Here is a 25,849-nt window from a genome sequence, read left to right as displayed (position 1 = left end):
CAAAACAGAGTCAGGACCTGCTTTAAAAACCAAAATTGCTTTAATTTCACTGAGTTTTACAGTCTGATAAATTCTGATTAAAATACAGGCATATTTCAGAGTTATTGCAAGTTCAGTTCCAGACCACTGCAATAAAGTGAATATTGCAATAAAGTGAGTCACACAATTTTGCTTTGGTTTCCCAGTGCATATAAAAGTTCTGTTTACCCTATATCCTAGTCTATTAAGTGTGCAATAGCACTGTGTCTAAGAAAAGCACGTGCCTTAATTAAAAATACTGTATTGCTAAAAAAAATGCTAATCGTGACCTGAGCCTTCAGCAAGTCGTAATTTTTTTGCTGGTGGAAATCCTTGTTAAAAAAACACACACACAACATCTGCGAAGCTAAAGGAAAACACAATAAAATGAGGTGTGCTTTTATTGTGGAGCTAAACTAGAGGTGTTTACAGAGAAGTTCAAAAGGGGAGCAAATTAGAAGATTGGTGTCACGTTGTTGTTTTAGAAACTCAACCTCTTTTATATGTGCATCACAATGTTGTACGCACACACATAAAAGGGGCGAGGATTGCACTGTGACAACACAGTGCTTGCTGCTTTTGGTCTGTAGAGATTCTCCGTCATCCAGGTCATTGTTGTCCCAAAGGTGCTTTTTTCAGGGGGCAACTGGACTTTCTTGTTTTTCTTTTGAAGATGTTTTGCTTCTCATCCAAGGAGCTTCTTCAGTTCTGACAGAATAGAATCCTTCTATTCCCCACTATCCTGTCAGAGCTGAAGAAGCTTCTTGGATGAGAAGTGAAACGTCTTCAAAAGAAAAAAAAACAGAAAGTCCAGTTGCCTCCTGAAAAAAGCACCTTCCTTATGTCACTTAGATCAAAGATTCAAATCCTTCCAATGCTCCTCAGTTAATGGGATAAAAAAGGGGGATGGAAAGGTCCCCTTTGAATTTAGCTTCTGAGGTCTTTGAGGGCCGTTGGGATCATGGAATCCTAGTGGATAATTATTATGTCCTCCTCGTCACTTTCCTTTTTAACCAGCGGCAAACCTGCTTGACCAAGACACAGTGAAGAACTTTTGTTTCATTTATTGCGATCAACAGGGAGAAGCTATCAAAGTTCTCTCCAAAGTTTATTCTTATACCTATTCTCTTGTAAGAGATTGACAAATCAAATCAAATCAATCAATCAATAAAGTTCCTGCTTGAGCAGGGGGCTGGACTAGAAGACCTCCAAGTCCCTTCCCATTCTATTCTATTCTATTCTATTCTATTCTATTCTATTCTATTCTATTCTATTCTATTCCATTCCATTCCATTCCATTCCATTCCATTCCATTCTACTGTATTTGTATTCTATTTCTACTTCTCTCTCTTCTCTTCTCTTCTCTTCTCTTCTCTTCTCTTCTCTTCTCTTCTCTTCTCTTCTCTCTCCTCTCCTCTCCTCCCTCCTCTCCTCTCCTCTCTTCTCTTCTCTTCCGATCCGATCCTCCTGATTCCTCATTGGCTGAGGTATTTTGAAGTTACCCTCTTTCCGACCGCCTTCTACATATTTCCTGCTACCCTCCACAAACATGCCCAATCATACATTGCACGTGCATTAAAATGAGCCGACAATATATGCAAAGTATGTCAGTTAATATTCAATAGCATATGAAGCATGCTCTGTTACCTTGCATGCAAGTTCTTGTGGTTAGGCTATAGGACAGTCCTTGGAGCTACAGGGGCTTTCCTGTTATTTAACTATTTATATTTGCGGTTAAGCTAGCTATTTCCTCTTACAGTTTTGTCCCTTCACTCACTCCTATCAACAATTCATTCAAATATGAGCCAGCAGTGTGTGGCAGCTGCCAAAAAAGCCAACACAGTCCTAGGCTGCATTAACAGAGGGATAGCAGTTAACTCACTGCATGCTTCAGAGTTTGATTCACAATGTCTCACGATTGACTCAGCCCTCTGTCCTTTACCGAGGTTGGTAAAATGAGGACCCAGATTATTGGGGGCACTATGCTGACTGTATAAACTACTTAGACAGGGCTGTAAAGCACTGTGAAGCGGTATATAAGTCTAGGTGCTCTTGCTGTTCCATTCAATCTTCAGTTTTCATAAAGCTTTTCTAAGAGCCGTGGTGGTACTATGGTTAGGATGCAGTATTGAAGGCTGACTCTGACCAGAGCCAGAAGTTCAATCTTGACTAGCTCAAGATTGACTCGGCCTTCCGTCCTTTACCGAGGTCAGTAAAATGAGGACCCAGATTATTGGGGGCAATATGCTGACTCTATAAACTGTTTAGACAGGGCTGTAAAGCATTGTGAAGCGGTATATAAATCTAACTCTAAGGACTATCGCTACTGCTATAGAATCAAGATCATGGGAAGGGTTAATACCACATTATAATGCCTTGGTAAGACCATATTTGGAACATTGAATCCAATGTTGATTGCCACAATATAAAAAAAAGATGGTGAGAATTTGGAATGAGTGCAAAAAGGAGCAACAAAGACGAGTAGGGAACTGGAGACTAAAACAAATGAAGAACGGTTGCAGGAACTGGGCGTGGCTACTCTAGTGAAGAGAAGGACCAGGGGAGACAGGATAGCAGTCTTCCAATTTCTGAAGGGTTGCCAGCAAGAGGAACCAAAGCACCTGAAGGCAGGACAAGAAGCAATGGATGGAAACAAGTCAAGGAGAGAAGCAACTTAGAAATAAGGAGAAATTTCTTGACAGTTAGCACAATCAATCAGTGGAACGACTTGTCTCCAGAAGTTCTGAATGCTCCAACACTGGAGGTTTTTAAGAAGAGATTGGAGAGCCATTTGTCTGGAATGGTATAAGGTTTCCTGCACCTGAGCAAGGGGTTGGACTGGATGACCTCTAAGGTCCCTTCCAACTCTATTAGTCTGTTAAGTGTGCTATATTAGCATACCCCAAAACCTGACACCTCTTTGGTCCGCATGGACCGCAACCGGATTGGTTGACTCAGCGGCTGTGATTGGACCGTTGGGAATCTACCGCGATTGGCCGAGCCGATCGCGGGAGATTCAAAGCGCTGCCATTGGCCGCCGAGCCGGGAGCAATCCCTATATGAAGGGTTGGTGCAGCTCCAGTTTTCTTGTACTGAGCTGAACTAAAATAAAGAGCTGAAAGTTACTATGGTCTAGTGTCTCTCTGGGAACCGATCCACCCCGATCTAACATTAAAGACACAACATAGCAAGGAATACATAATCTGTAGCACAGGTAAAACCAGGTATCTGTCCATTGTGGCTTGCTGGTTGTCCTTTGTAGCCTTCCGACCCTGCAACTTTCTGGATTTTCTCCTTTCCGAGTCTTAATCAGCTCTGACTCTCCTGTGCGTTTCAAGATCAGCCAAGGTTGGCTCGGATTAATCTCCAGGTTGAAATACTTTTCCCGTTCTGTCGAATTATAAATCATTATTAAGTAATGACGTTATGAGGTTGTGAGCTGCGCCGGAGGTTTCGGGGACTCACATCTGGCCTGGACTTCAAATCCCGCCCTTCTGTGCTGGGGGTGATAAACTGTGAGGCATGTCTACTGGAGGAGGGGGCAGGTGGAGCCCACCTGGCTGTAGGTATTTGGGTTTTGGGTTGTTGTTTTTTTTGCAAAAAAATAATAATAAGAAGGTGGAGCTGGTTGACTTCTGGGCTGGATGCCTCCATCCTCCACCTGTGGATTCTTCCTGTCGGCCTAAGGAGGGATTGTGTCAGTGGGAACGCCCCCCCGCTCCACCACCACAGGGGTGTCTCCCCCTCTTTCCGGGATTGGATGGCTACCATTCACTTCTGTGGCAGAAACATTCCCCCCACCCAAAAGTAGAAACCAAATAATGTTCAGTTCAGTGCAGTTGGGAGAAACAATTTTGAGGATGGTGGGAAAGAGGACCACGCTGACTGGGAATTATGAAAAATATCCAGATGGGTAGATTTGATGTAGTGCTTCTAACCTCTTCCTTTCCCTTCCTTTCTTCTTTTCTTCCTATCTACCAACAACCCAACCATCCATCTATCTGTCCATCCATCTATTGCTCTCCTTCCTTCCTTCCTTCCTTCCTTCCTTCCTTCCTTCCTTCCTTCCTTCCTTCCTTCCTTCCTTCCTTCCTTCCTTCCTTCTCCCCTCCATCTTTGTTCTTTCTTCCCTCCCATCCATTCACCCATCTTCCTTCCTTCCTTCTTTTCTTCCTTCCTTCTTCTATCCTTCTTTCTTTCCTTTCTCCCATCCACTCACTCATCTTCCTTCCTTCTTTCCTTCTTTCTTTCCTTCCTTCCTTCTTTCGTTCCTTCCTCCCATCCACTCACTCATCTTCCTTCCTTCCTTCTTTCTTTCCTTCCTTCCTTCCTCCCATCCACTCACTCATCTTCCTTCCTTCCTTCCTTCCTTCCTTCCTTCCTTCCTTCCTTCCTCCTTCCTCCCTCCCTCCCTCCCATCCACTCACTCATCTTCCTTCCTTCCTTCCTTCTTTTCTTTCTTTCTTCTTCCATCCTTTTTCCTTCCTTCCTCCCATCCATTCACTCATCTTCCTTCCTTCCTTCTTTTCTTTCTTCCTTCTTCCATCCTTTTTCCTTCCTTCCTCCCATCCATTCACTCATCTTCCTTTCTTCTTCTATCCTTCTTCCTTCTTTCCTCCTCCTATCCATTCACTCATCTTCCTTCCTTCCTTCCTTCCTTCCTCCCTCCCTCCCTCCCTCCCTCCCTCCCTCCCATCCACTCACTCATCTTCCTTCCTTCTTCTATCCTTCTTTCCTTTCCTTCCTTCCTCCCATCTACCCATCCATCCAGCCACCCACCCATCTTCCTCCCTCCCTCCCTCCTTTCCTCCTCTTTCCTTCCCCTGCTCTTAACCCCAGTAAGGGAGAAGTTCCACTTTCAGTCACGGAAAACCTGCAGAATTCACCCCAAACCCACCTGCCTGTACAAACCCCGCTCTTCTTATCCCTCGGCACTGAAACTTCCCCCCCTTCGACCTCTTGCGCTAAGACCCTCCCTGGCCTTCCAATCTTCTCTGCCCGGGCAGGAGAAGCCCCGGAGAGCCAAACTTTTAAGAGAGCCGAAGGAATCCAGGCCGCCAGACGGATTCCACAATGGCAGCAGATGGAGGGCTCTGCGTCGCCTGCCTGCCTGCCTGCCTCTGTGGGCTTCTGGATGCTTGTCAGCTCCGCTTGGTGGTGCTGACAGAGCTGCACCAGACTTGGGCCTGGCTGCCCTGCCGGCAAATCCTCCCGGACTGGGCGCTTGTCCCATCCTCAACCTTGTTGCCCGTCTCATCTCCGTTGACAGCAATGGAATCTCATGGAAACTGGGCCCAGGCGGGGAAGACAAAGAGCCTTCAGAAGGCTGCCGGCACCCTTTGAAGGCGGCCCACCTCAATGTGGGGCTTCCCTATCCCCTCCTCCTCCTTCTCCCTCGCCCTCCTCGTCTTCTAGGAGAGCTGGAACTTTGCCCAGCCCATAATAGTCCTCGCCTCTTCTTCCCCCCGCAGAAGAGCATCATCAGCTCCTCTGAAAGAGGCCTTGGTTCGTCTAGGATGACGACACCGGCATGACCAAGGAATGACCCTCGACGCAGGGCAGGGGGAGGCGCGCACCTGCCCCACCGCGCCGCGCCCCGTCCCAGGGAGAGAGGTGAGGGCTCCGAGGCGGCTGGCAGCGGAGAGACAGGCAGGGCCAGGAGACAGCCGAAAGCTCGGCCTGACCTTTCGAATTCCTTCGCTACCGTCTGGAAGGAGGGGAAACAGAGGCGCTTCTTTCATAGCTCTCGAACAAGGAGATGGTGGCTCGTAGGGGGAGATCGTGGCCAAGGGGGAGAACTTCCCCTCGGGGCCCAAAAAATGGATGCTCAGGCAGGCAGGCAGGCAAGCCTCAAACGCTTCACCGGCTGCAAAGGTGGTCCTCCACTTACGACCGCACCACATTTCTGTGGTGGCGAGATGTTTGTTCCATGGGGTTTGGCCCCATTTGGAGACCTTCCTGGGGCCACAGTCCAGTGGTGGGATTCAAATTTTTTTTTTTTTTTAAATCAACTTTATTAGTCTTTTAGGTCTTTTAAAAACAAAAAGATAATCATTACATTAACAGTTCTGTGACATCAATCTCATACATTTCTATCTTTGGTGCATATTTGTGCAAATATATACATTTAATTTATACATGGCTTATCTTAAAGTCCCTCATTTTCCATCTGTCTTAATTCGATCCAATTATACCATTTTCCCCAGATTTTGTAATTTTCGGACTCATCTTTCTCTTGTAACGTTAAGGTCAGTTTATCCATTTCAGCACATGTCATAATTTTTTGAATGATCAATTCATCTAGGGGAATACAGGTGTGCTGTAGTCAATTTTTTTTACTACCAGTTCTGTGGGCGTGGCTTGGTGGGCGTGGCAGGGGAAGGATACTATAAAATCCCCATTCTCTCCCCACCCCACTAACCTGCTTTCCAGCTCCATTCTCCTCTGCGGGGCAACCAAAGAAGACCCAGCCGATCAGCTGGGACTCAGGAGGCAGAGAATAGAGGGGGGCGGGGCCAGTCAGAGGTGGCATTTGCCATTTCTCCAAACTACTCAAAATGTCCGCTACCGGTTCTCCAGAACTGGTTGGAATCTGATGAATACCACCTCTTCCACAGTTGTTAAATGAATCGGTGCAGTCAATAAGTTAGTCATCCAGTTGTTAACTGAATCTGGTTTCCCCATTGACTTTGTTCGTCGGACGGTCACAAAAAAAGGATCCCACGACTCTGCAACGGTCATAAATAGGAACCAATTGCCAAGCGACTGAATTTTGATCCCATGATCACGGCGATGCTACAACAGCTGTAACTGTGAAAAACGGTCAGGTTGCTTTTTCCGATGCTGTTGTAACTTTGAACAGTCACTAAATGAACTGATGTAAGACGAGGACTGCTGAGAATGCTGGAGGAATACTAGCCTTTGTCTACAGAAGAGTGTTTCTTGGTCATCTTAAGGTGTGCGGGCTTTAATTCCCACCATGCTGGTTGGGGAATTCTGGGAGCTGAAGTCCATCCATCTTCAAGCCAGCTGGCTGGGGAATTCTGGGGGTTTATTTATTGATCAAATTTACAAACTGCCCATCTCCATCACAGCCTAGATGTCAGGATTCTGGCAGTTATTCCAATTAAATCACGAGTTTCAAGCCAAACTTCCAAAACTTCAAAAGCATTTATTGGGAGTTAACATGTCCAGCACTGCCTGGGTGTAGCCGATTCTGAGACACATAATTCCTTGTCACCCTTGACCCTGCTTTCCCCCCACCCCCTGGGTGTATCATAATTCATATTCTCCAATGGGACACATCCATAGCCAAGAGTCATCAATCGTGCTCTCCAGTTAGAATTTTGCGCGGCAGAAACATCAGTCACCTAGTTAACTATCTGTGAAAACTATTTATGGAATGCGCTTTCGATTTCCAAGTTGCCGCACTGCTCTTTCAAACCCCCTTTCCCCCCTCCCTTTCTGTTGGCAACTCTAAAAAGGCCATAGAAATATTTTATGAGTTGACACTAGAACTAAGGAGAAATTTCTTGACAGTGAGAACAATTAACCAGTGGAACGACTTGCCTCCAGAAGTTGTGGGTGCTTGTTGAGGTAATTCCCCGTTAGGAGAATGAGCGCACACAGGGAGACGTAGTGAGAGTGGTGAAGAATAACACACAACCAGCACACTGTATAGTACAATGTAGGTTTTTACTTCCAGTAAATGGTTAAGCAAAGTCCAAACACAGTCCAAGTCATTCATGGTTAAAGCAGTCAGTTTTCAGTCCAGGGATAATCCAAATAACAAAGTCCAATATCAAAAACAGTTCAGTAAATAGACTCACATCAAATCCAAGACTAACAATGATCAGCAACGGTCAATGCAGGAACAGCAACACTCTCAGCAACAGGACAGAACAGCCCAGATTTCTAGCTCCATCTTATGGCCGTTTGAGGAACCATACCCAATTACAATTTTAGCATTCCCTTATCCTGGTTTATATATTTTCCAACCCAACTGTTAGGTGACTTACATTCCTAACAGTGTTCCATCACTGGAAGTTTTAAAGAAGAGATTGGACAACCATTTGTCTGAAATGATATAGGGTTTTTTGCTTGAGCAGGGGGCTGGACTAGAAGACCTCCAAGATCCCTTCCAACTCTGTTATTCCATTATTCTGTTACAACTGCCCTTTTGACCAGTTTCTCAATCTTGGCAACTTTAAGAATAGTGATCTTCCAGAATTCTTAAAGCTGCCAGGGTTGAAGAATGCCAAAGATCATCCAAAGTTACGTTCACACGACACTCTTAATCAACTTATTGAATTCACTCATCTTCGATAACCCAACCATAAATTAGATGGATTTGCGCAATGAAGACTGCTCAAAGGGTCCCAAATGTGCTTTTTCAAGGAGGCAACTGGATTTCCTTGTTTTTTTCTTTAAAGACATTTCGCTTCTCATCCAAGAAGCTTCTTCAGCTCTGACAGGACGATGAGGAATGGAAAGATTTATACTCCTTGCAGACAGCTGGTCATTTGCATCTTTTTAGAGGGTCGTTGAGGCCCCTTGGAGGTTTATCTGTGTCCTCAGGGTCTGTATCTGTGTCCTCAGGGTCCTCAGGGTCACCTGAGTTCCAGGGTCACCATGGTTCCTGTAGTCTGCCATTTTTCCTCTGGAAATCTATTCTTACTCCCACACCATTCCCAGGGTGTTCATCCCAAACTGTACGGCTAAAAGTCTGTACAAGTCAGAGCTGAAGAAGCTTCTTGGATGAGAAGCGAAATGTCTTCAAAAGAAAAAACAAACAGGACAGTCCAGTTACCTCCTGAAAAAGCACACTTGGGACAACCATGACCTGAATGACTGAGAAATGTTGATGCTCTCTTCTGGTATAAACCCTCTTCCTAAATCCTCCCTTCTCCTCCCGTTGACACTGGGTGGCGCCATTTGCTTTTTCCTCCCATGCCAAGGCTACAGTCTCTCTAGCGTAACCGATCACCCAGCTGGTGCAGGGCAACAGCCCCCAGCTGGTGAACCATTTCCACTGGCATCCATAATTCACAGGAATTAGCCTGCCATCTGTTTTGTAGCTGTTGGAACCGCTGTCACCCAGCTGGTCCCCTACAAATGGCACAACATTGGGCATGGCCTCGGCTGGCTCTGGCACTTCGCCATTGCCCTCCCCACGCCTTTGCCCGCGCTCTCGGCTTGGTGGTCTCCCCCCAGAAAGAGACCCTTGTACACTTACCTTAAGATGAAGAAAAGGTAGGGTCCAAAACAGAGGTGGTCTTCAGCAGGTTCTGACCGGTTCTGGAGAACCGGTAGCGGAAATTTTGAGTAGTTTGGAGAACCGGCCAATACCACCTCTGACTGGCCCCGCCAACCCCCATCTATTCTCTGCCTCCCATTGAGTTCCAGCTGATCGGCTGGGTCTTCTTTTGTTTCCTTGCACCGGAGAATGGAGCTGGAAAGCAGGTTAGTGGGGTGGGGAGGGAATGGGGATTTTGCAGTAACCTTCCCCTGCCACGCCCACCAACCACGCCCACCAAGCCACGCCCACAGAACCAGTAATAAAAAATTTTGAACCCCCACCACCGGTCTCAAATATTACAGATTTACGACCACAATTCAGCCCCAAATTTCTGTTGCTAAGTGAGCTATTTGTGAAGTGAATGTTGCCTCGTTTCACGACTTTTCGTGCCACCGTTGTTAAGTGTATCACCGCAGCTATTAAATTAGTGACACGGATGTTAATTGAACCTGGCTTCCCCCTTGTCAGAAGGTCACGAAAGGGGATCACCTGACCCCCGGGACATTGCAACCGTCATAAATATGAGTCAGTTGCCAAGCCTCTGAATTTTGATCACGTGTCCATGGGAATGCTGCAACGGTCATAAGTGTGAAAAACAGTCATAAGTCGCTTTTTGTCAGTGCTGTTGTTACTTTGAACGGTCACAGAACAAACAGTTGTAAGTTGAGGATTACCTGTATTTAATTTCAACACAGTATCCTCCACACCTCTCTTGTTGCCTCTTATACCAGAGGTGGGCGATTCATTTTATTATTATTATTTTTAAGTTTTTTTTTCTTTTTTCTTCCATGTCAATCCTTTTTATTAGTTTATGATATGAAATACAAAATATTCAAAAGCAAATAATGGGAAAAACGGGGGGAGGGAAAAGGAAGAGAGAAGCGTAGAGTAGAAGGGAAAAATAAAGGAAAGGGTTTGCCTTCCAACTCCCTTTGGTGCAGCCGAATGTGAAATAACATGGAACCTAGAGGTAGGTATTGAGCAGGTTCTGACCGGTTCTGGAGAACCGGTAGTGGAAATTTGGAGTAGTTCGGAGAACCGGCAAATACCACCTCTGACTGGAGATTTTACAGCATCCTTCCAGATAACAGATAATCAGAGTTGGGAGGGACCTTATAGATCATCTAGTCCAACCCCCTGCCCAAGTGGGAGACCCTACACCAGTGGTGGCTTACCTTCTGGGGCTCCCGTGCCGGTAATTGCGTGCGTGCTTGTCTGCTTGTGCTCGCGTCCAAGGGCCCCGTGTAACTCACACTGCTCCCTTCTCCGTTCCTCCCTGCGTGGCCTAGGATGAAGAGGGGGTGTGCCTGGGTCTCCGTCTGAATGCCCAGCCGGACTGTGCCCTTCCCCAGTTTCCTCCACAGCCACCAGAGCCACACTCCCACTCCCTGTCAGCTGCTCAACCTCCCCCTCGGAATCAGATTCCAACAGGGGCATGACACGTATAGCCCCGCCAGGAGCACTTGGCTGTTTCCAGATCTAAGCACCCCACAGGCCTGGATCTGGACCCTGGCCCTTGAGTTTGACACCCCCAAAAGTACCATTACGGCAAATAATAACATTTAACATTTCAAGAGCCATTTTTCCAGGGAAAATCAAGGAAGCAGCCAAGATTGACCCCAAACTCCAGCTCTTTCCTGCGCTCTCATGGCAGTCTGGATTTTTTTCAAGCCACACCTGAATTCTCTAGATTCGATTGTGGGCAAAAACATCAGAGACATGAACAAATAGCCCAGAAATAGCTCGCTGAGAACAATCTAATTGTCTTAAGTAACTTTTGTATATTCCCATGAAAAAAATATAGATTTCTCCCGCCTCATCCCTAGTTTTGGAAGATTTAGGATTGTATGTGCCAGCAATTATACTCACGGAGTGGGGAAACCTATCTTTGGGGGAGTTGCTTGTTACTGCAATGAGTATCAAGGACTCTGAGTGGGTTTCCACACACACACACACACCCAAATTCCTTTGTGCAGGCTTGGAAATGAGCTCTGAAGTGTAAAATATTTCCATCTGCGCTTGGAAGGCCATTGCAACAGATCTGGAGCCCCCCCGTCTCAAAGCCGGTCTCTAATACTGTGTTATGCGAAGTGGGAGCAGCACAGGATCACTGTGGGTCCATGCAAAACGGTCTTGAGAGGTGGACCAATGCGCCCGCAACCTGAAACAGATCCCGTAAGCAGAAGAACAGAATAATAATAGATTTGGAAGGAACCGTGGAGGTTTTCTAGTCCAGGGATCCCCCCCCCAATCCTCTCTCGGGCCGTGGCCTATTCGGAATTGGGCCGCATGAGTGGTTTGCCGGAGCGTCCGTGGGCATGTGCCCAGCACAACTTGTGCAAAAAGCAGGCTGGTGGGCACTCGCATTCATGCACACTGGATTGGCCCATCGCTCGTGCAAGGACTGTGTGCAGGGAGAGCAATTAATCAGAAGTCGTGGGTGCAACATCACTGGAGGCTTTTAAGAAGAAGGTACACAGCCCACTTCCCCTCCCTCCACCAAGCCGGGCCACCAAGGCACAAAAGTTGGGGACTGCTATTCTAGTCCAACCCCCTGCTCAAACCTATAGGAGACCCAATATCATCCCAGACAAGCGGTTGTCCAGTCTCTTCTTAAAAGCCTCCAGTGATGGAGCCCCCACAACTTCTGAAGGCAACTTCTGTTCCACTGGTTAATTGTCCTCACTGTTCGGAAGTTTCTCCTGAATTCCAGGTTGCTTCTCTCCTGGATTCAGTGGTGGGATTCAATTTTTTTTTTTTTTTACCACCGGTTCTGTGGGCGTGGCGTGGCAGGCGCGCTTTGCATGTGCACGGAAGGTTTCCTACTGACCGTCTCCTGCAATCCTGCACTCTCCCTGCGTGTTCGACAGATGACGGGCGGCAATCCGTTGTGCCGCGTGAAGCGGCTGAGCTTCAAAGCCAGGAAATAAAGGTCAGAAGAGAGCCGAGGCAGATGGGCGAGCCCAGCAGCTGATCGTTGGAGCGAACCTGTTCTCTCACAGATGATCCTCGGAGCTACCAGTTCAGCCCAACCAGGCCGAACCGGTAGAATACCACCCCTGCCTTGATTGGTTTCCATCCATCGTTTCTTGTCCTGTTTTCGGGTGCTTTGGAGAATAGCTTGACCTCCCCCCCCCCTCTTCTTTGTGGCAGCCGCTTAGATTTCAGAACACTGCTGTCATGTCACCCCTGGTCCTTCTTTTCTCTAGACTGGCCATACCCCATTTCTGTAACCATTCTTCGTATGTTTTAGCCTCCAGCCCTCTAATCTTTGCTGCTCTTCTCTGCATTCTTTCTAGGGTCTCCAGTTGGCTTTCATGCCTAAGGTGGGACTAGAACTCACAATCTCCTGGTGGTTGGCTCAAAGTCACCCAGTTGGCTTTCATGCCTAAGGCGGGACTAGAACTCACAATCTCCTGGTGGTTGGCTCAAAGTCACCCAGTTGGCTTTCATGCCTAAGGCGGGACTAGAACTCACAATCTCCTGGTGGTTGGCTCAAAGTCACCCAGTTGGCTTTCATGCCTAAGGCGGGACTAGAACTCACAATCTCCTGGTGGTTGGCTCAAAGTCACCCAGTTGGCTTTCATGCCTAAGGCGGACTAGAACTCACAATCTCCTGGTGGTTGGCTCAAAGTCACCCAGTTGGCTTTCATGCCTAAGGCGGGACTAGAACTCACAATCTCCTGGTGGTTGGCTCAAAGTCACCCAGTTGGCTTTCATGCCTAAGGTGGGACTAGAACTCACAATCTCCTGGTGGTTGGCTCAAAGTCACCCAGTTGGCTTTCATGCCTAAGGTGGGACTAGAACTCACAATCTCCTGGTGGTTGGCCAAAAGTCACCCAGTTGGGTTTCATGTCTAAGACATGACTAGAACTCACAATCCCCTGGTGATTGGCCAAAAGGCACCCAGTTGGCTTTCATGCCTAAGGCGGGACTAGAACTCACAGTCTCCTGGTGATTGGCCAAAAGGCACCCAGTTGGCTTTCATGCCTAAGGCGGGACTAGAACTCACAATCTCCTGGTGATTGGCCAAAAGGCACCCAGTTGGCTTTCATGCCTAAGGCGGGACTAGAACTCACAAGTCTCTTTGTGATTGGCCAAAAGGCACCCAGTTGGCTTTCATGCGTAAGGCGGGACTAGAACTCACAATCTCCTGGTGGTTGGCCAAAAGTCACCCAGTTGGGTTTCATGCCTAAGGCATGACTAGAACTCACAATCCCCTGGTGATTGGCCAAAAGGCACCCAGTTGGCTTTCATGCCTAAGGCGGGACTAGAACTCACAATCTCCTGGTGGTTGGCTCAAAGTCACCCAGTTGGCTTTCATGCCTAAGGCGGGACTAGAACTCACAATCTCCTGGTGGTTGGCCCAAAGTCACCCAGTTGGCTTTCATGCCTAAGGCGGGACTAGAACTCACAATCTCCTGGTGGTTGGCTCAAAGTCACCCAGTTGGCTTTCATGCCTAAGGCGGGACTAGAACTCACAATCTCCTGGTGGTTGGCTCAAAAGTCACCCAGTTGGCTTTCATGCCTAAGGCGGGACTAGAACTCACAATCTCCTGGTGGTTGGCTCAAAGTCACCCAGTTGGCTTTCATGCCTAAGGCGGGACTAGAACTCTCACAATCTCCTGGTGATTGGCCAAAAGGCACCCAGTTGGCTTTCATGCCTAAGGCGGGACTAGAACTCACAATCTCCTGGTGATTGGCCAAAGGCACCCAGTTGGCTTTCATGCCTAAGGCGGGACTAGAACTCACAATCTCCTGGTGATTGGCCAAAAGGCACCCAGTTGGGTTTCATGCCTAAGGCGGGACTAGAACTCACAATCTCCTGGTGGTTGGCCAAAGGCACCCAGTTGGCTTTCATGCCTAAGGCGGGACTAGAACTCACAATCTCCTGGTGATTGGCCAAAAGGCACCCAGTTGGCTTTCATGCCTAAGGCGGGACTAGAACTCACAATCTCCTGGTGATTGGCCAAAGGCACCCAGTTGGCTTTCATGCCTAAGGCGGGACTAGAACTCACAATCTCCTGGTGATTGGCCAAAAGGCACCCAGTTGGCTTTCATGCCTAAGGCGGGACTAGAACTCACAATCTCCTGGTGGTTGGCCAAAAGTCACCCAGTTGGCTTTCATGCCTAAGGCGGGACTAGAACTCACAATCTCCTGGTGGTTGGCTCAAAGGCACCCAGTTGGCTTTCATGCCTAAGGCGGGATTAGAACTCACAATCTCCTGGTGGTTGGCTCAAAGTCACCCAGTTGGCTTTCATGCCTAAGGTGGGACTAGAACTCACAATCTCCTGGTGGTTGGCCAAAAGTCATCCAGTTGGCTTTCATGCCCAAGGTGGGACTAGAACTCACAATCTCCTGGTGGTTGGCCAAAGTCACCCAGTTGGCTTTCATGCCTAAGGCGGGACTAGAACTCACAATCTCCTGGTGGTTGGCCAAAGTCACCCAGTTGGCTTTCATGCCTAAGGCGGGACTAGAACTCACAATCTCCTGGTGGTTGGCCAAAGGACCCAGTTGGCTTTCATGCCTAAGGCGGGACTAGAACTCACAATCTCCTGGTGATTGGCCAAAAGGCACCCAGTTGGCTTTCATGCCTAAGGCGGGACTAGAACTCACAATCTCCTGGTGATTGGCCAAAAGGCACCCAGTTGGCTTTCATGCCTAAGGCGGGACTAGAACTCACAATCTCCTGGTGATTGGCCAAAAGGCACCCAGTTGGCTTTCATGCCTAAGGCGGGACTAGAACTCACAATCTCCTGGTGATTGGCCAAAAGGCACCCAGTTGGCTTTCATGCCTAAGGCGGGACTAGAACTCACAATCTCCTGGTGATTGGCCAAAGCACCCAGTTGGCTTTCATGCCTAAGGCGGGACTAGAACTCACAATCTCCTGGTGGTTGGCCAAAGTCACCCAGTTGGCTTTCATGCCTAAGGCGGGACTAGAACTCACAATCTCCTGGTGGTTGGCCAAAAGTCACCCAGTTGGCTTTCATGCCTGCTAAGAAACCAGTGACTAGAACTCACAATCTCCTGGTGGTTGGCCAAAGTCACCCAGTTGGCTTTCATGCCTAAGGCAGGACTAGAACTCACAATCTCCTGGTGATTGGCCAAAAGGCACCCAGTTGGCTTTCATGCCTAAGGTGGGACTAGAACTCACAATCTCCTGGTGATTGGCCAAAGGCACCCAGTTGGCTTTCATGCCTAAGGCGGGACTAGAACTCACAATCTCCTGGTGATTGGCCAAAAGGCACCCAGTTGGCTTTCATGCCTAAGGCGGGACTAGAACTCACAATCTCCTGGTGATTGGCCAAAGGCACCCAGTTGGCTTTCATGCCTAAGGCGGGACTAGAACTCACAATCTCCTGGTGTTGGCCAAAGCACCCAGTTGGCTTTCATGCCTAAGGCGGGACTAGAACTCACAATCTCCTGGTGGTTGGCTCAAAGTCACCCAGTTGGCTTTCATGCCTAAGGCGGGACTAGAACTCACAATCTCCTGGTGGTTGGCTCAAAGTCACCCAGTTGGCTTTCATGCCTAAGGCGGGACTAGAACTCACAATCTCCTGGTGGTTGGCTCAAAGTCACCCAGTTGGCTTTCATGCCTAAGGCGGGACTAGAACTCACAATCTCCTGGTGATTGGCCAAAAGGCACCCAGTTGGCTTTCATGCCTAAGGCGGGACTAGAACTCACAATCTCCTGGTGATTGGCCAAAAGGCACCCAGTTGGGTTTCATGCCTAAGGCGGGACTAGAACTCACAATCCCCTGGTGATTGGCCAAAAGGCACCCAGTTGGCTTTCATGCCTAAGGCGGGACTAGAACTCACAATCTCCTGGTGATTGGCCAAAGGCACCCAGTTGGCTTTCATGCCTAAGGCGGGACTAGAACTCACAATCTCCTGGTGATTGGCCAAAAGGCACCCAGTTGGCTTTCATGCCTAAGGCGGGACTAGAACTCACAATCTCCTGGTGATTGGCCAAAAGGCACCCAGTTGGCTTTCATGCCTAAGGCGGGACTAGAACTCACAATCTCCTGGTGATTGGCCAAAAGGCACCCAGTTGGCTTTCATGCCTAAGGCGGGACTAGAACTCACATCTCCTCTGGTGATTGGCCAAAAGGCACCCAGTTGGCTTTCATTTGCCTAAGGCGGGACTAGAACTCACAATCTCCTGGTGATTGGCCAAAAGGCACCCAGTTGGCTTTCATGCCTAAGGCGGGACTAGAACTCACAATCTCCTGGTGATTGGCCAAAAGGCACCCAGTTGCCTAAGCTAGAACTCACAATCTCCTGGTGATTGGCCAAAAGGCACCCAGTTGGCTTTCATGCCTAAGGCGGGACTAGAACTCACAATCTCCTGGTGGTTGGCCAAAAGGCACCCAGTTGGCTTTCATGCCTAAGGCGGACTAGAACTCACAATCTCCTGGTGATTGGCCAAAGGCACCCAGTTGGCTTTCATGCCTGTAGATTCTGGATCTCCTGTGAAAACAGAAAACCACTTGTAAAACAGCCAAGGAAATTTCAGATCCTGACATGGGATCCCAAAACAGACTGTCCCAAACTCCTGAGCTTTAGTGATATTCCAAGTTCTTAGGAAGTTTGGAAGGAGACACACCTGGCCATTGTTTGAGGTTCCAACCCTTGATTTAATTACCGGTTTTTCTCCGGTGATATTGCATTACTAACTAGAGCATACAAAACATTTGCTAGACCAAAACTTGAATACAGCTCATCCGTTTGGAATCCGCATTACGTATCGGATATTAATACAGTCGAAAAAGTCCAGAAATATTTCACGAGAAGAGTTCTACACTCCTCTACTCGTAGCAGAATACCTTATGCCACCAGACTTGAAATTTTAGACTTAGACAACCTAGAACTACGCCGCCTTCGGTCCGACCTAAGTGTAGTATATAAAATTATCATATTGCAATGTCCTACCTGTCAATGAATACTTCAGATTCAACCACAACAATACAAGAGCACACAATAGATACAAACTCAAGGTAAACAGCACAAAACTCTATTGCAGGAAATACGGCTTTAGTAACAGAGTGGTCAATGTCTGGAATACCCTACCTGACTCTATGGTTTCTTCCCCAAATCCTGAGGTGGGTTTCTACCGGTTCTGTCCACCTCTGTAGAACCGGTAGCTCTGAAGAGCAGCAGATATAGAACGGGTTCTATGTCTGCTGATGTTTTTGCCAACCCGCCCACCTGGGCTCTTACCTGATTTTTATTTCCTGATTTTTCAACTTCAGCTGCCGAACGAGGCACAGCTGCAGTTAAAAAAGCAGGAAAAGAGGGCGGTTTCAAAGGCTGCTTCTTTGAACGCAACGTGCTGATGACGATTTACAGGGCGCGCAAATCACTGAACCTCATAAAACCTGAACCGGTAATTAAACCTGTCGTATCCCACCCCTGCCCCAAACCCCAAAAACTTTAACCTTAGACTGTCTACTGTTGATCTCATCCCATTCCTAAGAGGTCTTTAAGGGGCGTGCATAAATGCACCAAGCTGCCCTGTCGTAATGTTTCTTTTTATTCATATCAATTTCATGTATTAATAATCATGTTTATACCTATATCTGTTATCTAATACTTGCTTGATAAATAAAATGAATAAATAAAATAAAATAAATGGATTTGTAAGAGATGAGCTTATATATACACAGTAAGTAGTCCTTGACTTATGACCACAAATGAACCCCAAATTTCCATTGCTAAGAAAGGTACAGGAAGTCCTTGATTTATGACAATTGAGCCCCACATTTCTGTTGTCAAGTGAGACATTTGTTCAGTGAGTTTTGCCTCATTGTACGAACTTTCTTGCCACCCTTGTTAAGTGAATCACTGCAACCGATCTGGCTTCCCCATTGACTTTGCTTGTCAGAAGGCCGCAAAACATGACCTTTGGACACAACAATGGTCATAAGTGTGAACCAGTTGCCAAGCATCTGAATTTTGATCATGCTTTGGACACTGCAAAGGTCGTAAGTGTGAAAAACGGCCATAAAAACCACTTTTTGCAGTGCTGTTGTAACGGCCACTAAATGAAATGTTTGTAATTGTGAGAGCTGGGCCTCATCTTACACACAGGTTTTAAGAGAACCACTGCCGTTGTTAAGTGAAACATGCCACCATTAAGTGAATCTGACTTGCCCCATTGAATTTGCTTGTCAGAAACCAACTCGGAAGGTTACAAATGGTGATCACGTGTCCCCAGGAGAGTGCAACCGTCGTAAATATGAGTCAGTTGCCAAGCGTCCAAATTTTGATCATCTGACCATGTGTTGTAAGTGTGAAAACTGGTCATAAGTCACTTTTTTCAGTGCCCTTGTAACTTTAAACAGTCACTAAACAGATGATTGCAAGTCAAGGACTACTACCTGTATACACCAATGATAATTTAGGCTGTTCTCTGAATGCATAGCTTTTAAAGTAAGTTTTTATTTTTATTTTTATTTTTATTTTACAATTGCAGGAGTTGGGTATGTCTAGTTTAAAGAAAAGAAGGGGGTGACAGTTTTCCAATATCTGAGGGGCTGCCACAAAGAAGAGGGAGTCAAGCTATTATCCAAAGTAGCTGAAGGCAGGACAAGAAGCAATGGATGGAAACTGATCAAGGAGAGAAGCAACCTAGAACTAAGGAGAAAGGGGGTTGGATTAGAAGACCTCCAAGTTCCCTTCCAACTCAGTTATTCTGTTAATCTATTAATGTTACAGTTTTTTTTTAAAAAAAGTGAGGGCCTATGAATTCTGCCACGACCCCAATAAAACTATTAAAACTACTTTTAGCATTTCTACTCATATGGGCACACATTGAAATGTTTGGCAAGGGCAGCACTTTTAATAAACTTTTTTTATGGCGAGGTTTATTTGATTTAAATAACAATAACCATGCTTGTCAATCAATTACAGACAGCATTTCTATATGCCCTACCCTGGGTGTAAGTTTTATTGCAATCAAATAGCTTATTTTGTAGGAGACATCTGCAAGATGGCGTTGTTAAGTTGATTAATTAACCAATTACATTTCCTATGTATGTCACCAAAACTTCAACATGGCTGCCTGCTTGAGATATCGAAAAAAGAGTCTGATAATTTACAATGTAATTAAAAAAAAAGCAATGATTCAATGTGAGGAAGAAGGGAGAAAAGTTGTATCTTTAATGTTTTCTTTCCTGGCTCCCTAGCAAAGTATGATTCAGTGTAAAAATTGCCTGGAAAAATAAATAACCGTGCTTTTAACTCCTTCTCAGCCCCACTAATTAAAAAAATGGTCTCAGAAATTAAACTTCGCTTGCCAAAGCTACCAATTAAACTGATTGCAACCATGCTTGCTAAATGAGAAAGGCTTCATCTGTATTTATCAAACTCCAGCTTTTAAAGTTTTGTTCTGGTTGTTTTGAGTTTATAAAGCTGTTCCCTCATTCTATCGGGAGTAGCCATTTTTTTGTTTAAAATGTGAACATGTTTATAAGTAACATGTGTGTTTTCAAGAAACTTCATGGCAAAATGGCAGAGGGATGGTGGGAGAAAGGGAGCAAATGACTCCCCCCACTGTGAATAAAATCATAATTCTCATTTCAAAATGAAATCATAATTCTCATTTCTCAATGACATCATGATCCATGTTTATTGCTGTGATTTCTATCGGGCCCTTATATTGTGACCATACCGGTAGCCCTCGACTGACAACATTGGCTAAACAAATATTCAAAATAATAATGGCACTGAAAATAGTTACTTACAACTGGTCCTTGAACATATGATGGTTGCAGCATCCCCGTGGTCATGTGATTAAAATCTAGGCACTTGGTAGCAATAGCAATAGCCCTTTAGACATATATACCGCTTCACAATTCTTTACCACGCTCTCTAAGTGGCTTACAGAGTCAGCCTCTCGTCCCCAACAATTTGGGCCCTCAATTTACCCATCTTGGAAGGATGGAAAGCTGAGTCAACCTGGTGAGATTTGAACTGCTAAATTGCAGGCAGCCGGCAGTCAGCAGAAGTAGCTTGCAATACTGCATTCTAACCACTGCGCCATGTGTGGAATGTAATCCAGGCCTCAGAGTTTAGTTTAGCCCCTAAGAGTTTTTCACGGAATCCGTGAAATCAAATGACTATTTAAAATTTTCTCAGTTTTAATTTCCAATAGCCTATATGTATGACATAATGTACTTTCCTATGCTTTTTTCCCCACCCTTAAAATTGTATGTCAGCTTTGGAAGCCATATTAGCACCAGAAGCTTCCATGCCGCCACATTCTTGAGCTTGGGGAAGTTGGGAGGGGGGATTTAATGGAGTGTATGTGGTTAGACATAATAACATTCTTCGTTAAAATTAAGGTCATGTTATTCCTGCACCTGGCTGAGGAATGGTTGAAGGGATGTGTCAGATTGGAACAGATGGCGATTGGGGCATGTGATGAAATGATGGGTGCAGGGGGTGGATTTGTAATTTTTTTACTTATTGGAGGAAAACCCGGAACTTTCAAATTGGGGTTTTCCCAGATGTACCAGTATACCTATTTTAATAAAAGGAAACTTTGAGAAAATGCCTGTCTTTGATTTTTTAATTGGAGTTGGGTTTTTCTGGAACCCTGACATTGTATTTATTTATTTATTAGGTTTTTATTCTGCTATTATTATTGCTTTATAAGTCCTTTTATAAGTAACTATGGCCGTGAACATATAAAATGGAGTATTTTACATGTTCAATGCACATGGTTACTTATAAAATGACTTATAAAACAACAATAATAGCGGATTTAAAACCTAATAAATAAATACAATTTCTTCCTCTTAGTTTCCCTTCAACAACAACCCTGTGAGGTAGGTTGGACTAAGAGAGAAGGACTTGTCTAAAATCACCCAGCCAGCTTTCATGGCTAAAGCGGGACTGGAACTCATGTCTCCCTGGTAATCAACATGTCACCCAGCTGGCGTTCATGCCTAAAGTGGGACTAGAATTCCCAGTCTCCTGGTGATTGGCCCAATGTCACCCAACTGGCTTTTGTGCCTAAGGGCAGGACTATAATTCCCAGTTTCCTGGTTTCTAGGCCAGCACCTTAAAAACTATACCAAATCATTAAAAAGGAAGATGATGAGGACATATCAGAGGTGGTATTCAGCAGGTTCTGACCGGTTCTGGAGAACCGGTAGTGGGAATTTTGAGTAGTTCGGAGAACCGGCAAATACCGCCTCTGACTGGCCCCGCCCCCATCTATTCTCCGCCTCCTGAGTCCCAGCTGATGGGATGGATCTTCTTTGGTTGCCCTGCACAGGAGAACAGAGCTGGAAAGCAGGTGAGTGGGTTGGGGAGGGAATGGGATTTTGCAATAACCTTCCCCTGCCATGCCCACCAAGTCACGCCCACCAAGCCACCCCCACAGAACTGGTAGTAAAAAATTTTTGAATCCCACCACTGGGACATATGTAAGGGTAGGTGCAGGGGTGGGATTCAAATTTTTTAACAACCAGTTCTGTGGGTGTGGCTTAGTTGGTGGGCATGGCTTGGTGGTCATGTGACTGGATGGACATGGCTTGGTGCTCATGTTATTGGCTGGGTGTGGCCAACTCAATATCACTCACATCGGGGCACGCATCTCCTCGCCTGGCCTCTCATGACTGTGGGGATGCTGCAACAGTCGTAAGTGTGAAAAATGGTCATAAGTCACTTTTTTCAGTGCCATTGTAACTTTGAATGGTCACTCCACACAAGCAAAGTACTAGCAAAGGAGGGGGGGAAATCTCCAGAGAAGTTTCAGAGACAGGAAGTCTAGTCCTGCCAAGAATGTAATAAGGGTTAACAGAGAGGCAGCTTCTATAAGCAACACCAGAATGTTTCTTTCCTGCCCTCCTTACAGGATTAGCCCAGTAATTTCTTCTGACAACCGGTTCTCCGAACTGCTTAGAATGTTAACAACTGGTTCTAGAGAATAGGTGTGAACTGATAGAATCCTACCCCTGGGTAGGCGTGTTAAAATGGGCCAAATAAATCAGTTCAAACTATTCCTATTTAATATGTAGTTAATTTAGGTTTAATCTTCCTATTTTCCCAACTGGGATTTTTTTTTTTCATGTGATCCACTCACTTTTCTAATGCTGGCCTCAACATGCCATCGCAAGCGTGAAGTGGCCCTTGGCCTAACATAAGCTGTTCCGCCCTCCCCATCTAAGCTTACCCATAGGCAGTGAAGAGTTTTTAAGCATACATATATCTTAACACTTAAATTAGTCTGCATTTTTGGGGTAGAACTGAATGCCACGAAGAAAACACGGGGCTCCTAATATGTGTTGAAGGGGAAAATTGCCCGCATGTGAGTGAGTTTAACTCTCCACTATTCTTCCTGCAAATTCCGCCCCCCCCCCTGCCCCAAGTCATATTTTAAATCTCATTTGCAACCGTGGGAGGTCTATTTTTCTTTTCTCAAAACTTTGGGGGTTCTGGATTTTGGCTTCACCCCATTTGCTTGGGATTGTGGACTAGATGACCTACAAGGTCCCTTCCAACTCTATTAAACTGTATCTAATCTGCGAATGGTTTTTCCTGCTTATTTTCTCTTTGTTTATTCTTCTATCATGCTATTCCTTGTTGGTGGGACAATCATTCACAAACGAAACTGGGAAACTGAAGGGAGAACTGTCCAGGTATCTGTCCACACAACTTGTTTAACCAGACTGGAGAGCTGTTGGATTATCCTTATTTGTTGGTTAATTTTGAATGGTGTTTCTCAAACGTGGCAACCTTAAGACGGGTGGACTTCAAATCCCAGAATCTTGAATTGAGCCTGAGTTTAAAGCAGAGATGGGGAACAATGGCTTGTGGACTTCAACTTTATGACTTGTGGACTTCAACTCCCAGAATTCCAGAACCAGCAGGAACTTCAACTCCCAGAATTCTTGAACCAGCCTGGATTTCAACTCCCAGAATTCCTGAACCAGCATGGATTTCAACTCCCAGAATTCTTGAACCAGCCTGGATTTCAACTCCCAGAATTCTTGAACCAGCAGGGACTTCAACTCACAGAATTCCTGAACCAGCAGGGATTTCAACTCCCATAATTCCTGAACCAGCGTGGGTTTCAACTCCCAGAATTCCTGAACCAGCAGGGACTTCAACTCCCAGAATTGCTGAACCAGCATGGATTTCAGCTCCCAGAATTCTTGAACCAGCCTGGATTTCAACTTCCAGAATTCTTGAACCAGCATAGACTTCAACTCCCAGAATTCCTGAACCAGCATGGATTTCAACTCCCAGAATTCCTGAACCAGCATGGATTTCAACTCCCATAATTCCTGAACCAGCGTGGGTTTCAACTCCCAGAATTCCTGAAGCAGCCTGGATTTCAGCTCCCAGAATTCTTGAACCAGCCTGGATTTCAACTCCCAGAATTCTTGAACCAGCATAGACTTCAATTCCCAGAATTCCTGAACCAGCATGGATTTCAACTCCCAGAATTCCTGAACCAGCATGGATTTCAACTCCCATAATTCCTGAACCAGCGTGGGTTTCAACTCCCAGAATTCCTGAAGCAGCCTGGATTTCAGCTCCCAGAATTCTTGAACCAGCCTGGATTTCAACTCCCAGAATTCTTGAACCAGCATAGACTTCAATTCCCAGAATTCCTGAACCAGCATGGATTTCAACTCCCAGAATTCCTGAACCAGCATGGATTTCAACTCCCATAATTCCTGAACCAGCGTGGGTTTCAACTCCCAGAATTCCTGAACCAGCCTGGATTTCAGCTCCCAGAATTCCTGAACCAGCCTGGATTTCAACTCCCAGAATTCTTGAACCAGCCTGTATTTCAACTCCCAGAATTCTTGAACCAGCATAGACTTCAACTCCCAGAATTCCTGAACCAGCATGGATTTCAACTCCCAGAATTCCTGAACCAGCATGGATTTCAACTCCCATAATTCCTGAACCAGCGTGGGTTTCAACTCCCAGAATTGCTGAACCAGCATGGATTTCAGCTCCCAGAATTCCTGAACCAGCAGGGACTTCAACTCCCAGAATTCCTGAACCAGCCTGCATTTCAACTCCCAGAATTCTTGAACCAGCCTGGATTTCAACTCCCAGAATTCTTGAACCAGCAGGAACTTCAACTCCCAGAATTCCTGAACCAGCATGGATTTCAACTCCCAGAATTCCTGAACCAGCATGGATTTCAACTCCTGTAATTCCTGAACCAGCATGGATTTCAACTCCCAGAATTCCTGAACCAGCATGGATTTCAACTCCCAGAATTCTTGAACCAGCATAGACTTCAACTCCCAGAATTCCTGAACCAGCATGGATTTCAACTCCCATAATTCCTGAACCAGCGTGGGTTTCAACTCCCAGAATTCCTGACCCAGCGTGGGTTTCAACTCCCAGAATTCCTGAACCAGCATGGATTTCAACTCCCAGAATTGCTGAACCATCATGGATTTCAACTCCCATAATTCCTGAACCAGCGTGGGTTTCAACTCCCAGAATTCCTGAACCAGCAGGGACTTCAACTCCCAGAATTGCTGAACCAGCATGGATTTCAACTCCCAGAATTCCTGAACCAGCAGGGACTTCAACTCCCAGAATTCCTGAACCAGCATGGATTTCAACTCCCAGAATTCCTGAACCAGCATGGATTTCAACTCCCAGAATTCCTGAACCAGTGTGGGTTTCAACTCCCAGAATTCCTGAACCAGCAGGAACTTCAACTCCCAGAATTCCTGAACCAGCATGGATTTCAACTCCCAGAATTCCTGAACCAGTATGGATTTCAACTCCCAGAATTCCTGAACCAGTGTGGGTTTCAACTCCCAGAATTCCTGAACCAGCAGGGACTTCAACTCCCAGAATTCCTGAACCAGCATGGATTTCAGCTCCCAGAATTCCTGAACCAGCATGGATTTCAGCTCCCAGAATTCCTGAACCAGCATGGACTTCAACTCCCAGAATTCCTGAACCAGCGTGGGTTTCAACTCCCAGAATTCCAGAACCAGCAGGAACTTCAACTCCCAGAATTCTTGAACCAGCCTGGATTTCAACTCCCAGAATTGCTGAACCAGCATGGATTTCAACTCCCAGAATTCCTGAACCAGCATGGATTTCAACTCCCAGAATTCCTGAACCAGCGTGGATTTCAACTCCCAGAATTCCTGAACCAGCAGGGACTTCAACTCCCAGAATTCCTGAACTAGCATGGATTTCAACTCCCAGAATTCCTGAACCAGCATGAATTTCAACTCCCAGAATTCTGGGAATTGAAGTCCACAAGTCATTCAAGGGCCATCATTCTTGACCCCTGGTTAGCTCTCTCTCCCCCTCTCTTTCCCTCTCTCTCCCTCCCTCCCTGTGTGTGTGTATGGGGGGGGGGATTGTTCAGATCAGCCCTAGGGCCTACAGGTGCCAATCCCAGCTCCACGAAAACCACAAAAGTTTTTTTTTTTAAGTAAAGTTACTTGCCTGGGCTCCCATCCATCTATCCTGCCCCCACCATCCATCCATTCACCCATCCATCTTCACGGCTTTCTGTTCCTTGTTT

The sequence above is a fragment of the Notechis scutatus genome, chromosome 4, assembly GCF_049901735.1.
Source record: "Notechis scutatus isolate UNSWTSFEM ecotype Mainland chromosome 4, rNotScu1.2, whole genome shotgun sequence".
In the NCBI taxonomy this organism is placed as follows: Eukaryota; Metazoa; Chordata; class Lepidosauria; order Squamata; family Elapidae; genus Notechis; species Notechis scutatus.
This window is presented reverse-complemented; position numbering follows the sequence as displayed.